This window comes from Bos taurus, chromosome 28 (genome assembly GCF_002263795.3).
Source record: "Bos taurus isolate L1 Dominette 01449 registration number 42190680 breed Hereford chromosome 28, ARS-UCD2.0, whole genome shotgun sequence".
Lineage (NCBI taxonomy): Eukaryota > Metazoa > Chordata > Mammalia > Artiodactyla > Bovidae > Bos > Bos taurus.
The window spans coordinates 16,764,736-16,777,806 of record NC_037355.1 but is presented as its reverse complement, the minus strand read 5'-3'; the positions used below and the strand labels follow the sequence as shown (position 1 = coordinate 16,777,806).

The 13,071-nt window shown below is 43.9% G+C and overlaps 1 protein-coding gene across 2 annotated transcripts in view; it reads left to right on the top strand.

The window, feature by feature from the left end:
- Positions 1-294: 294 nt before the first annotated feature.
- RHOBTB1 (Rho related BTB domain containing 1) overlaps positions 295-13,071 on the top strand; it is a 141,828-nt gene continuing 129,051 nt past the window's right edge. The window contains exons 1-2 of one of the 2 annotated variants that reach the window (XM_015460981.3): positions 356-670; positions 1,123-1,256. The gene's annotated coding sequence lies outside the window, so the exon portion shown is untranslated. Of the gene's footprint in view, positions 671-1,122; positions 1,257-13,071 lie in introns of both variants that reach the window. The other variant, XM_005226310.5, reaches the window with a different exon arrangement.

Here is a 13,071-nt window from a genome sequence, read left to right as displayed (position 1 = left end):
GGCTTTGAAAGGCGAACGCGCCTAAGATGACGGAGAATTTTTGTGCAAACTACAAGAGCGCCGAGACCCAGCGCTGCGTGGTTTATGTTGTCAGCACAACCCGCAGACTTTCCATTTCTCAGCTGCAGAACGTCCCTGCAAGAGAAAGCTGACCCTGAACAGGGCCAAAACCCCAAAACTTTCCCGGACTTGGCCTCCAGGTGTAGAAGGAGTCGCCCCCCTGCCGGTGGCCCCACCCAGTCCCAGAGGTGGGTGGCAGGGATGCCGACTCCGGGGCGTGGCCCCTCGTGGAGAAGGGCGGGGTCACGAGCACCCGGGGCAACCAAGTCCGGAGAGGGTAGCGAGGGGTTGCTGACACAAGTGGGGCGACGGCTCCAGAGGCAGGGAAGCGGCCCAGGGCCCCGCCCGCCCGGATGACTCCCGAGCTGGCCGCGAGGGTGGGGAGGAACTAACAGCCTTCACCAAGGGAGGCCGCGGCCGCCAGGGCGAGGCGGCTGAGTGGGGGCAGTAACGGGAGAGGGGGCCCGAGGTAGGAAAGGGTGGGGGGCTGGGAGTGGAGAGGGCGGGGTCGGCTGCCCTCCGAAGGCTTTACAAAGCGTGCGCACCAGCCCCGGGCTGTGGTCGGCAAGATCGTGAGCCACCACTGCCAAGGTGCCTCCAGCGTCCCCAGGTAGCGTAAGCGCGGGGCGGGCCCGCGCCGGAGGTGGGGGAGTGGGTGGGCGGGGTTATGGGGGGCTCTGCGAGCGCCCCGAGTATCCGCAGACTCGGGGACGCTAGGGATCGGAGCATCTCCTTGTACCTTGAAAGGGAGATGACCGGGTTACCTTACACTGACCTCTGGACAGCTGCCCATCTGCACCGAGAGAACGCACAAGGCCGCATTTGTTTGCTTGCAAAATATCTGGGTGTTTTCTACACCCGCCTACCTGTCCCCCAACACACACACACACCGGCGGGGGTGGGGGCCTGAGGGATTAGAGGGATAGAGTCAGGTCAATCAGAAGAGATTAGAGACTGGGCTGGACGTGTCCACTCTGAGGGCCTCTGAAAGTAGGCACTGCAGCTACGCTCCTGGTGCCCCGCCCTCAGGTGACTCGAGATTGATTTTTCTTGGTTCGTTAGTTCTGAAAGCCCGGGGCTGTAAAACGTTTGGGTCCAGAATGAAACTCTGATCCACGGAAGCTTTCCTTGCCCTGCACTCTCACCCCTGCTGGTGTCTGGAACTGGGCAGACTGGAGGATTCTAAAGAGTTTGAGGTGGGTGTTGGAGGAAGCTGAGTTTTTAAGACGTGTGAGTTTTCCAGAAAAGAAAATACAGACTCTCTTAGTTTGAATTAGGTTTTGTTTTTTACTATATATGTGTGCGTATGAACAGTAACTGGTGTTGTCATTAGATAGTGAGTCCAGCAGGTATGGATGGTGGTGTTAGATTTGAGAACTCAATTCACTGTATAGTTTTAAAAACTGACTTCTTCCTTATGTGCCTTTTTATGTGCTGTATTACTGGGCTGCATCTTTGTTGGGAATCCTGTCATATCACCTGGGTGTCTTGTGAGGTTTTCTCTAGTTCTAGCCACTTGACCCACGACTGAGTCCAGTATATTCCCTTTTAAATGTTAGGGTGCAAGCCTGCTTTTCAGGCCTTGCTTTGGTCTCCAGTGAGAGGAAAAATGATCAGAAATGAGCTCTTAGCAAGTTTGGGAACACAGAGGAAAGGCGTAGATTTTTTTTTCCCCCATTAAACTTTTCATGTATTGGCAATTTAGAACACAGAGCATTGTTTACCACCTGTCAGATGCACTGCGAAGTGTAAGGATTAACTAATAAAAGATTTGTAAAATGCTTCCTGAATATAAAATCCCATAAATATGCTAAATAGTAATAATCCACCCATTGTTAAATTTATGTAGCTGCTTCTGCCATGCATACAAGATGATTTAGAATGCATGTTTCCTGTCAATTAAACAATGAGTTTGGAGTAAAATAATGAGTTCAATTCGCATCCTGTGAAACTTTGAAATAAAATTTCTCCCATAAGGCACCACTGGCAGGGAATCATAAAGAAGGCAGCATTTCAAAAAGCTATATATGGAATGGCATTTACCTTATGGCTGGAGGGAAAGGGACCCAGTGAACTTCAGAAACAGAAATATTCAGCCCTGGTTCAAGCATGCCTGAACCATAAATATTCCCTTATGTTTTGGGTGAGTCAACAAGGACGGCAAGCAGGTTTCTTGGAATGGCCTTATAAGCTGTCTGCTAAAATCCATGAAATAACGCCTCTTGGTATTTTAAGGGCGAAGTTCAATCTGTGGTTTTGTTCACAGACAAAGAAAATCTTCCTAGTTGCCTGGATAAATTATTCATTCTCCCAGTATCATGGGCTTGGTTTTTAAGCATCCTTAACACCAGAAATCATCTTAATACTCTGCAGCTAATTGAATTAGTTTGTTCCCAGTGGATTGAGTGACATGTTAACATAACCGTGTTCTCTTTGCATGCATCTAATAGCGTGTCACTCTTCTGTTACCAGTCTCCTAGAGTAAAGCCTGTTTCCCGTATGCCCCTTATAAGTATAAATTTTACTATGGGTGGTCTTTTCTGTCTTCTGAAGACAACTCTGGATTCCCCACTAGCAGATTAAGGGGTGAGCAAAACCACGCAGCTCAGGGTCTTTTCTTCTTTTCCTCTACTCAGCCTCTCAGATGGATAGCTGCTATGCAGATACCAGTCCAGTATCCCAGAACTTCTCCTCTGCTGACTCTCTTCCTTTAAGTAACTTAACCTCTGCCTTACTTATTTTCCAATACTTGCTACGGATGCAAGCGCACTAGGTGAAAAATCAGGAGATTCTGCATTTATCAGGCAGTTACGATATACCAGGCACTGTGAAACATGACCTCCTTAAATCCCATAATAATCTGAGGCAGTAGACGCCATGCGTGTTTCACACAAGAGGAAACTGAACCTCTCAGTTCAGTTCAGTCGCTCAGTCATGTCCAGCTCTTTGCGACCCCATGAATCGCAGCACGCCAGGCCTCCCTGTCCATCACCAACTCCCGGAGTTCACTGAGACTCACGTCCATCAAGTCAGTGATGCCATCCAGCCATCTCATCCTCTGTGGTCCCCTTCTCCTGCCCCCAATCCCTCCCAGCATCAGAGTCTTTTCCAGTGAGTCAACTCTTCGCATGAGGTGGCCAAAGTACTGGGGTTTCAGCTTTAGCATCATTCCTTCCAAAGAAATCCCAGGGCTGATCTCCTTCAGAACGGACTGGTTGGATCTCCTTGCAGTCCAAGGGACTCTCAAGAGTCTTCTCCAACACCTGGACCAAGGCATTTTGGCTCCTCCTGATGCTCTGTGATCCCTAAGAGAGGTTCACCTGCTGCACTGAAGCATGCAAGAGTTCTCCCATTAACTAACTCACCACTTGTTAAGTTCCCTAAACTCTGTGGGCCTCTGATTCCCTTTCTCTAGTCTTAGATTAAATTATCTATCAGGAACAGAGGGACTGTCCAGGATTTTGGCTGCCAAATACTTAAGCTGCACTTCCTGGGGGATTCCTGACTGTGTCCTCCCCTGTCCTCCCCTTTTCTCCAACCCTTTCCCTTGTTTATCTTTTTTCTTCCTTTAGGTTTAAGAAAATAGCATCCTCCCCACAAAACTTTTCCCAGTCACTGCTCCCAGTCACTCTGTTATTCTCTATCTCATCCTGAGTGTTCTTCAGACCACTGATTACAAACTGCTGTTGTTTTATTTATGTGTCAGTTTCCATGTGGTTGTTGTTTTTATCTTCCCCCAATCACCCCCCACCTCAAGATCATAAGCAGCATGAGGCCAGAGCTGTTTTTGTCTGTTTTCATTATTTTATTTTTGGGGCCTAGCACCATGAACATAGCTGGTGATCAATAAGCATTAACATATATATGTTGAATGAGTAATTGTCTTTTAGAATGGACATGTGCTAACAGCCAATACATTGTCCCCTCCATGGATATCCTAAATGAAGTACCGTCAATATTACGCTGCTAGCCTAAGTCTGAATTATGAATGGGGATCCAAGAACAGTGATGGAGACAGTAGGGCTACCCTTGAACAAAAGGACAGATGGGCACATGCACTTGGCCCAGCCCCCATATTTTACAGCAGAGAAAACAACTTCAGGATGATAACTGAAACTTGAGATTAGAAGATAATGTAGGGACCACCGAACTGTCTAAACCATTGTTTCATTGACAAGGAGACGGGAAGTTTAGAAAAATACAGAACCAAAAGTATAGAACCTATGCCTTCTGACGTTCAGACCAGCATTCTTTTCACCAAGAATCAACAATATCAGGGACCGCCCAAACAACAGAGAGGGAGTTGTGGACAATGATTCTTTCTTTCAGAAATTCCGAACATCCTTAGGTTTCCCAGACTAGTCCTGGGTAGCGGCATTAATACACAGCAGAGCACCCTAGTTGAGATGATGTTTTTAAATTTCGTATGGCCTTTATAAATTTCATTGACTCATTTACTATTTTAATGATCCATCAGGCAGCCTTTAATCCCTAAAGTTAGTTTACCAATTCTGTTGAAATACTTGGAAACTCTGAATGGGCAATCCCCAGTGCTGGGCATTTCACTCTGGTCTGATAGATTCCAGATACATTTAAAAGATGACTGATACTTTGAATTCCAAATAATGATAGCTTGTTTTTAAGGACAAAAATAACTTTCTTTCTCTAACTTAGAGCTCAATTTTTGCTTGAGTATTACATGCCATAAAAAACAGTCTTTAGAGGTTATAAAAGTCATCTGAAAGACTTTTTAAAAACCCAGATAGCTTGGAGCCATTCTGAACAATTCCACATTAGTAGGTCTGAAATTGGACCCAGAAAACGGCATTTTTAACAGACACCTTTCATGAGTCTTCAATCAGATGGGTGGAAGATCTCACTTTAAGGCCCAATAATAATGGTGGTCTATTTTTAACTTTCCCAGATTTCCTCTAAGAGGATTTTTTTAAACAAAAAAAAATCAATGTGTTTGAATCCAGCAAGTAGAAGAGATAAACAAAATCCATTCATTAAGTACTCTGACATCTCTTTCCTTATAGCAAAAGGCATATATATGTATATATATATATAATCATGATTTAGCTACTAGGTTTGATATTGGCCCCCAAGTCAAGAACACTCCAAAATGTTTCTGTTGGGTGAGAAAAATGAATCAGTAATTAGCAATAAAAGTTGAGTGTTAAATTCAGTGGAGAACTAGTGAAGCCCCTTGCCCTCCAGATGATTATATTCTGTGTAGTTGAGAAATAACATTAATATCCATGGAACATTCAAAGATAAGACTGATGATCAAGTACAGCAGGCTGAGTTACACTTGAATTTAAAATATACAACAAATCATGTGTTAGTAAAGGCATGTCCCATATAATATTTTTATTTGCTAAATCTGGCCACCTTGCTCAAGAAACATTAGCATTTAATGTCATTATTTTCTAGAAGAGTGTGAGTGTGTGTGTGTGTGTGTGTCTGTTGGGAACGAAGGGACAGTTGCTGAGTGGTAGTTAAACTTTAAGAAATTGATAAAAGCTCTGGACATGCCTCTGAGAAAAATTCCTGATGGTACTTTCCAACAGAACTCTTATACAATTCCATGGAGTCTCTAGGCCACCAAAGCTCTTGGACACACCAGGGTGACCTGCAGCAGTAGATGGCAGAGGCCAGCTCTTCAAGCTATTTACCTGCGCTGGAGAGACCTTTGGAAGATGGCTCGGATAAGTGGAATTTGAATAAGGCCTTTAAGAACAGTAGAATTTAAGCTGGATTGTGGGCTTAGGGGACTTCTGAGGCTTTAAGAGGAGGCAGGTTCCCATAGGGTTCGAAGGTAATTTAGAGAAATTAGCTAGGACAGGTTAAAAAAAAAGTCCAGATCATGGACAGGCTTGGACTCTAAAGGGTTTAAAGCAACCTATGTTGGGAAATAGAATGTCCTCACTGACATGTCGATTAGGAAGAAAACCTGATCAAACAAAGGGAGACTGTAGGGGAACTGCAGGGAGCCTGAGTTCCGGGGTCAATGGGCTTTGTGTAAGCCCCTCCAGTAGCAAGCTGGGAAGCCTTTGATATGTGGGCAACTTCTCTAAGCTCCCATCTCTTGGGCTGGGAATTGGGAATAATAATAATAAATACTACCAATGGGGTTGTTGTGAGGGTAAATTGAAGTTGTACAGTGGTCAGAACAGTGTGTGATACTTCGTAAATACTCAATAAGAAGGCGATGGCACCCCACTCCAGTACTCTTGCCTGGAAAATCCCATGGATGGAGGAGCCTGGTGGGCTGCAGTCCATGGGGTTTCGAAGAGTCAGACATGACTGAGCGACTTCACTTTCACTTTTCACTTTCATGCATTGGAGAAGGAAATGGCAACCCACTCCAGTGTTCTTGCCTGGAGAATCCCAGGGAAGGGGAGCCTGGTGGGCTGCCATCTGTGGGGTCGCACAGAGTCGGACACGACTGAAGCAACTTAGCAGCAGCAGCAGCAGTACTATGATACACTCCTGCTGCTAGTACTACACTTGTTATTTCAGTGGGATTAGCCTCAGAGAGGGCAGGCCCTCACTTTTGGGCTTCTCTGGTGGCTCAGATGGTAAAAGAATCTACCTGCAATGAGGGAGACCTGGGTTCAATCCCTGGGTTGAAAAGATCCCCTGGAGGAGGGCATGACAACCCACTCCAGTATTTTTGCCTGGAGAATCCCATGGACAGAGGAGCCGGGCATGTTACAGTCCATGGCCTCGTGAAGAGGCGATACGACTGAGTGACTAACACTAAGAGAAGGTATATTATGAATAATCCAAATAATTTACTCTGATCCAAAGTCAAGTAACCTTTTTTACTCTTAATAGCAGCTTTGCTGTCTTACTTGTTCTGTTTGAGTTAGTACTGAAATTAATTTGCACATGATAAGCCCAGACGAATTGTTCAGAATGTCGTTCCCCAAAGCCTTTTAAACAGCAAGGCAGATGAGTTTATCAGCTGTAACTCACAAAACCTCCTCTCTCCATGGAACTAACTGATAATGGTAGAGATGATGGCATTGAGGAGGCTCTGGAGTCAGTTTCGCTTCTTCTAAACCTCAGTTTCTCCCTGTCTGTAAAACAGAAGTAATGATTAGCCTTTACCTGGAAGGCCACGAGCTCAGAAATCTCACAGTTTCTGGCACACTATAACTGTCACAGAATGTTCTGAGACCTTACTCTTGGCTTTAACTTTCAGGCATTATTCCTTTAATATGTTTATAAACAGTTTAATTCAGGAAAACAGCTAATAATGTGGGAGGTATTTATGATCTTTAGTCATATCCTAATTTATTGATTTACAGTCTATTTAGAGCATTTAAAAACAGTCAAGGCTATTTAGAGCGTTTTCCAAGCCATAGAGTAGTGTTCTTATCTCAAAGAATTTTTAACCCTAATTTTCATCATGTGTTCCTTTTCTCCTTCATCCATCTTCAGCTTTTAGAGGATGATCGGTGCCTTGCTAAAGAGCTTTGGGTTTCAAACTGTACATTAAAGCATCTGCGTCCTAGAATTTACTTGGCTCATAAACCTATGTTACTGAACAATACAAGATTGGTTTAAGGTACATTATGGTTACATGTATGGCTGCTGCTGCTGCTGCTAAGTTGCTCAGTCATGTCCGACTCTGTGCGACCCCATAGACTGCAGCCCACCAGGCTCCTCCGTCCCTGGGATTTTTCCAGGCAAGAGTACTGGCATGGGGTGCCATTGCCCTCTCTGCCATGTATGGCAGTTCTATTTTATTCAGCCTGTGCTGAGCACCTTCAGGGCATCTCCCACAGTCCCTTCAAGATGGCAGACTCAACTACTTACTGACTTTCATGGATAATAAAATACAAGGCACCTTTTCTGAAGATACCTTTCCCTCACATTAGGAAATCTAACTCTTCAAAGAAAATGAAAACAAGGAAAAGAGAGTGAAGTACTGAAAGTAAATTTGAAAAGTGAATTTGGAGAATGACCACTCCTATTTTCTAGAAGAGTAATGGATGATAACAAGCCTGTGTCTCTGTGAAGGTCTTTGCATTAGCCGGTCTCTCTCTCTGGAATGCTTTTCCCTCCAATCTTGCTTGGCTCAGCTAATATTCCATCTCCTTAGAGAGGCTGTCCCTAACCATCCAATCTCATTCATTTCCTATTACATTACTTTGTTTTATGTATTACAGTACGTTGCCATCCAAATATTTCACGTTGTTTTTTCATTGCCTTCCCTCATCCCCACTGGACTAAAAGTACCCTGAGGTCAGAGGTCAAGTCTACATGTTGATTGCTGTTTTCTGAGCAATTAAAACAGTGCCAGGCACTTGTACTTGCACTTAGCCGCTCAGACGTGTCCGATTCTTTGCGACCCCATAGACTGTAGCCTGCCAGACTCCATGGGGTTCTCCAAGCAGACTACCCGGAGTGGGTTGCCATTTTCTTCTCCAGAGGATCTTCCCAACCCAGGGATTGAACCTAGATCTCCTGCATTGAAGGCAGATTCTTTACCATTTGAGCTACCAGAGAAGCCCTTGCTAGACACCGAGTAGGTAGTCAAAAAATATTTTGTCATTTAGTTGAATGGCAAGAGACCCAGATCTGGTTTTCTGGGGTTATTCCAGTGAAAAAGAGTATATTTTTAATCTTTTGGGTCAAATTTGCCTTTCAGAATTGGATTAAAATGAAACTCCTCCATAATAAAAATTTATATGCACAAAATTTTGCATATAATTTGAGAGAGTCCATGGACCTCAGGCTAGGAATTTCAGCAATAAAGGTGTATGCATAAATATTAAGAAAACCTAACTGAAATATTGAGCGAAATATCACAAAAAAATTTAATTACTATGAACATCAGTGTCTTAATGTTCATTTATGGTAATGAATTGTGTTGCTCTGGGAAAATTTTGCAGCCCTCCAGAGGAAAAAAAAAAGGCTATCTATAAATGTTGTGTATTTTATTTATATGCTGGAAAGGATTTAAAGCTTATAGAGAAAGGCTAATAAAAATACATACTGTAGAGCAACATAAAATATATTACAAATAGGTAGGAAAAAATGAGTCAAAAGAAAAAAAAATAAGGCTAGGAATGTAAGATAGGGCCAGGAGAGAGATTCATACTCAAAATTTATGCCATGAAATTCAACATTCTTGCTAGAAGATAGTAACAAATTTTATTCGCGGTTTTTTAGCAGCCAATGCAAAGGAGAAAAAGTAATCAGTTATGCCTTGCAGAGGGTCATATTTTATATACACTTATATATGAATATATGTATATATATTTAACAGCACACGGCTGCTTGAAAGAAGGAAGCTTGAGTGCAGGAATAAGGAATAGAGATTATATTTCCACTGTTTGTTTTTGATAAGTGCCCTTGTACCTGAGCTGGAAATAACCTATAGTAACATTTTCAAAAATAACTAGCACTGTGGATGTTTATAATCAAGATTTGATGCCTCTCTGTAATTTTTGTTAGCAGTAGGCCTAAGAGAGAGAGGCCTCATTTGGCCAGTTAAGACCCTTCTAGATCACGTACGGATGTGAGAGTTGGACCGTAAAGAGCACTCAAGAATTGATGTTTTCAAACTGTGGTGCTGGAGAAGACTCTTGAGAGTCTCTTGGGCTGCAAGATCAAACCAGTCAATCCTAAAGGAAATCAACCCTGAATGTTCATTGGAAGGACTGATGCTGAAGCTCCAATACTTTGGCCACCTGATGCAGAGAGCCGACTCATTAGAAAAGACCCCAATGATGGGAATGGTTGAAGGCAAGAGGAGAAGGGGGCGACAGAGGATGAGATGGCTGGATGGCATAACTGACTCAATGGACATGAGTTTGAGCAAACGCCAGGAGATAGTGAAGGACAGGGAAGCCTGGCGTGCTGTAGTCCATCGGGTTGCAAAGATTCTGACATGACTGAGCGACTGAATAACATGAACGCAAGGGCAGAGGGGTGGGGAACAGACAAAGAAGACAAGGGTGTATCCTGCAGCGTTCCACCCCTCCTGCTGCGGCACACTATTTACAGACAACAGCCAGCGCCTTCACGCTCCCCTTTAAGGGGTGTTCTCCTCGGATGCTGACTGAATTTGCACATTCTTCCAGCTAACCTCAGTTTCCTTGGCTAGCAGACCATCAGAGACTTCCAGGCCTTCTCTCGGACACAGCAAATACAATAACTAGCTCCTCAGAACATTATGTGGATTTGTGGCATTCTCTGAGGGGCTATAAATGGATCACACTGACAGCTTTATTTGTCATTCTTAAATGGAATGTGTTTCTCCCCCTTTGTGTTAAATTGAAATCAGATGGCATTTCTTATTTCAATGTGGAATGTTTTTACTCTCGTAATTGCAAAAGTACATTCACGATACTGATACTATTCTAATTGACTAAATTTGTGTTTCATTATTGGGGCGAGGGGGGTGTCCTGTACTTGTAATGTAACTGAGGGAAAACGACTGATGCAACATTTTCGCTTTGCCTATGTATCGAGATCTTGATACAGTGGTTAGAATTCTGTCACCATATGGAAGCAGAGACAATTATAGTGCATGTAATGACATGAATTTTAGAAGCAAAGATATAAAAAGGCATATCCAGCCCAATAGCCACAATCCAGAAACATAAACGTTTTTTGAAATCTCATCTCTCCTTTGCCTCCCCCAGCTTGTCTCTGGTCCTAATCCTCTGCCCTTGTGATGGCTCTGGTTCAATATATGCAGTGGCAAACACAGCAGGAATTAGATTAGATAGTACTACCTTCATATCTTAGCATATTTTTTATGTACTAAAATCAGTTGCTTTTCAATTCAGGTGAAATTTTTCATTAAAAAATTCTCTACCATTCCGGTCTACCCACTACTGAATCTGGGTGAGAAAGGAAGTCCTCCTACTTTCATTTCTTAAATCCATCTAAAGCTTTCAGTGTTCTTGCTACTCATCTCAATACTGTGCTTATTTTAGAATTTTTCAACACTAGAATATGAGTACATTTTTCTTGCTGACTTTAATCTAGGTTTATTTTCATATTCATTCCATACACTCATGCTTTCAATAAAACTGTCTTTAGTGAGTGCATACTATGCGCTAGACACCGTTAGGATGCAGTGAATTACATCAGGTATGCTCTGCCCTCATTTGGCCTTCAAGCTGGTGGGGAAGACAGCGGGTAAAAGAATGACACAAATACAGGACTTTCCTGGTGGTCCAGTGGCTAAGCCTCTGCGCTCCCAATGCAGGGGGACGGGTTCGGTCCCTGGTCAGGGAACTGGATTCACATGCCACAACTCAGAGGTCACACGCTGCCACTGAAAGATCTTGCATGCTGCAGCTAAGACCTGTTGCCGCCAAATAAATAAAAATATAATTTCAAAAAAGAGAATGACACAATAGTTATGAAAATGCAACTGCTCTAAATGATACTAATGAGAGACACATGATCCTAGAAAATGAGATCTACATGATGTACAAGAGTGAACTAGACAAAGAGTATTGGCAGAAAGCATGATGTATGGGAAAGTCATAACTTACGGAAAGCAGAAGCAAGCAGGAGCAGCCTGAGAGACAAGGAAAGGCGAGCGGCCGGAGGACACCGAGTAGGGTGAACAGCTAGAGTCTGCAGATGCACTCAGAGGTTATCACCATGAAAGGCTTTTTAGCCATAGCAGGGCATATTCCTTTATCCTAAAACCAATAAGAAGGTGGGTTTGGGGGGCTTTTTGAGGGAGAGGATTATATTCACGTCATCAATTTTATGTTTCAAAAAAGTGTTTCTGGCTACAATGAAGAGTACTGGCTGGCAAGTGGCCTCAGTTACGCAGATCAGCTGAACTTTTTGAACAGAGAGGCACTGGTAACGTGGCCTAGGGGAGGGAGGATGAATTCTAAGCTGTCAATGGATTCTAAGGATATACAGAAGGTAACACTGACAGGTCGTCTTCTGCTGTATTTATGTGGAGCCCATGAGAAAGTGTCAGGGAACACTGGCAGAGGAACAAGTCTGTGAAGACTGATGCTAAATTCAGGGCTGGACATGCTGAATTTGAGATGTCTTGGAGTTGACACGGGGTAGAGCAAGCAGACATTTGGTTATGGGTGTGAAGCTTGTCAGAGAGCTCTGAAGTCCCAGCCAGAGATAGAAACTTGTGACGCATTTCCACATTCACAGGTCTGGATATGACCAATGGGATCCACAGACGGAGATGATGTGCAGAGAAAGGTTATAACGTCAGCAGTGGCAGAGATTGCTAGGACCAAAGCCCTGAGGAATTCAAATCCATCAAGCCCACCAAGTGAAGGGCGAGCGTAAGGGTGAAAGGAGGAGCAGAAGAAGAAAAAGAAGGAAACAAGACTGCTGGGTCGTGGGGGTGAGGGAGCAAGGATTCCATTTGAGAAGGTGGGGGTAGTCAGTTGCCTTGACTGTGGAAGACTGAGAAAGGAGACATTTGTTTTGAAAAGAGAAATGGCTCAGTGGTAAAGAATCCACCTGCCAATGCAGGAGACACCCAAGACGTGGGTTCGATCCCTGGGTTGGGAAGATCCCCTGGAGAAGGGAATGGCAACCCACTCCAGTATTCCTGCCTGGGAAATTCCATGGACAGAGGAGCCTGGCAGGCTACAGTCTATGGGGTCACAAATAATAGGACATGACTGAGTGACTGAGCATGCACACACATAGAAATTACTAAATGATATGTCTGGGTAACAGAGCTGTAACCAGTTCTGACTGCAGTCAAGCATGTCAGAGACTCTTTGACATGTTCATAGTTTACATCTATTTTAAGAAGACATTCAGGGAGAGGGCATGGTAGACAAGAAAGTCATTTTGATATGTTGGTGACCGCTAGAGACAGAGTGTAGCTCGGTGGAATTTGTACACAGAACAGTCCAAGGTTCTGGGGTCTGATTTGGAGAGAAAATGCAGACCTGCGGCTAGAGGACTTTATGAGCTGCCTGTTCACCCACTCGATGGTGCTCTTGTGAGCGGCATAAATAAACCGAATGTTCACGA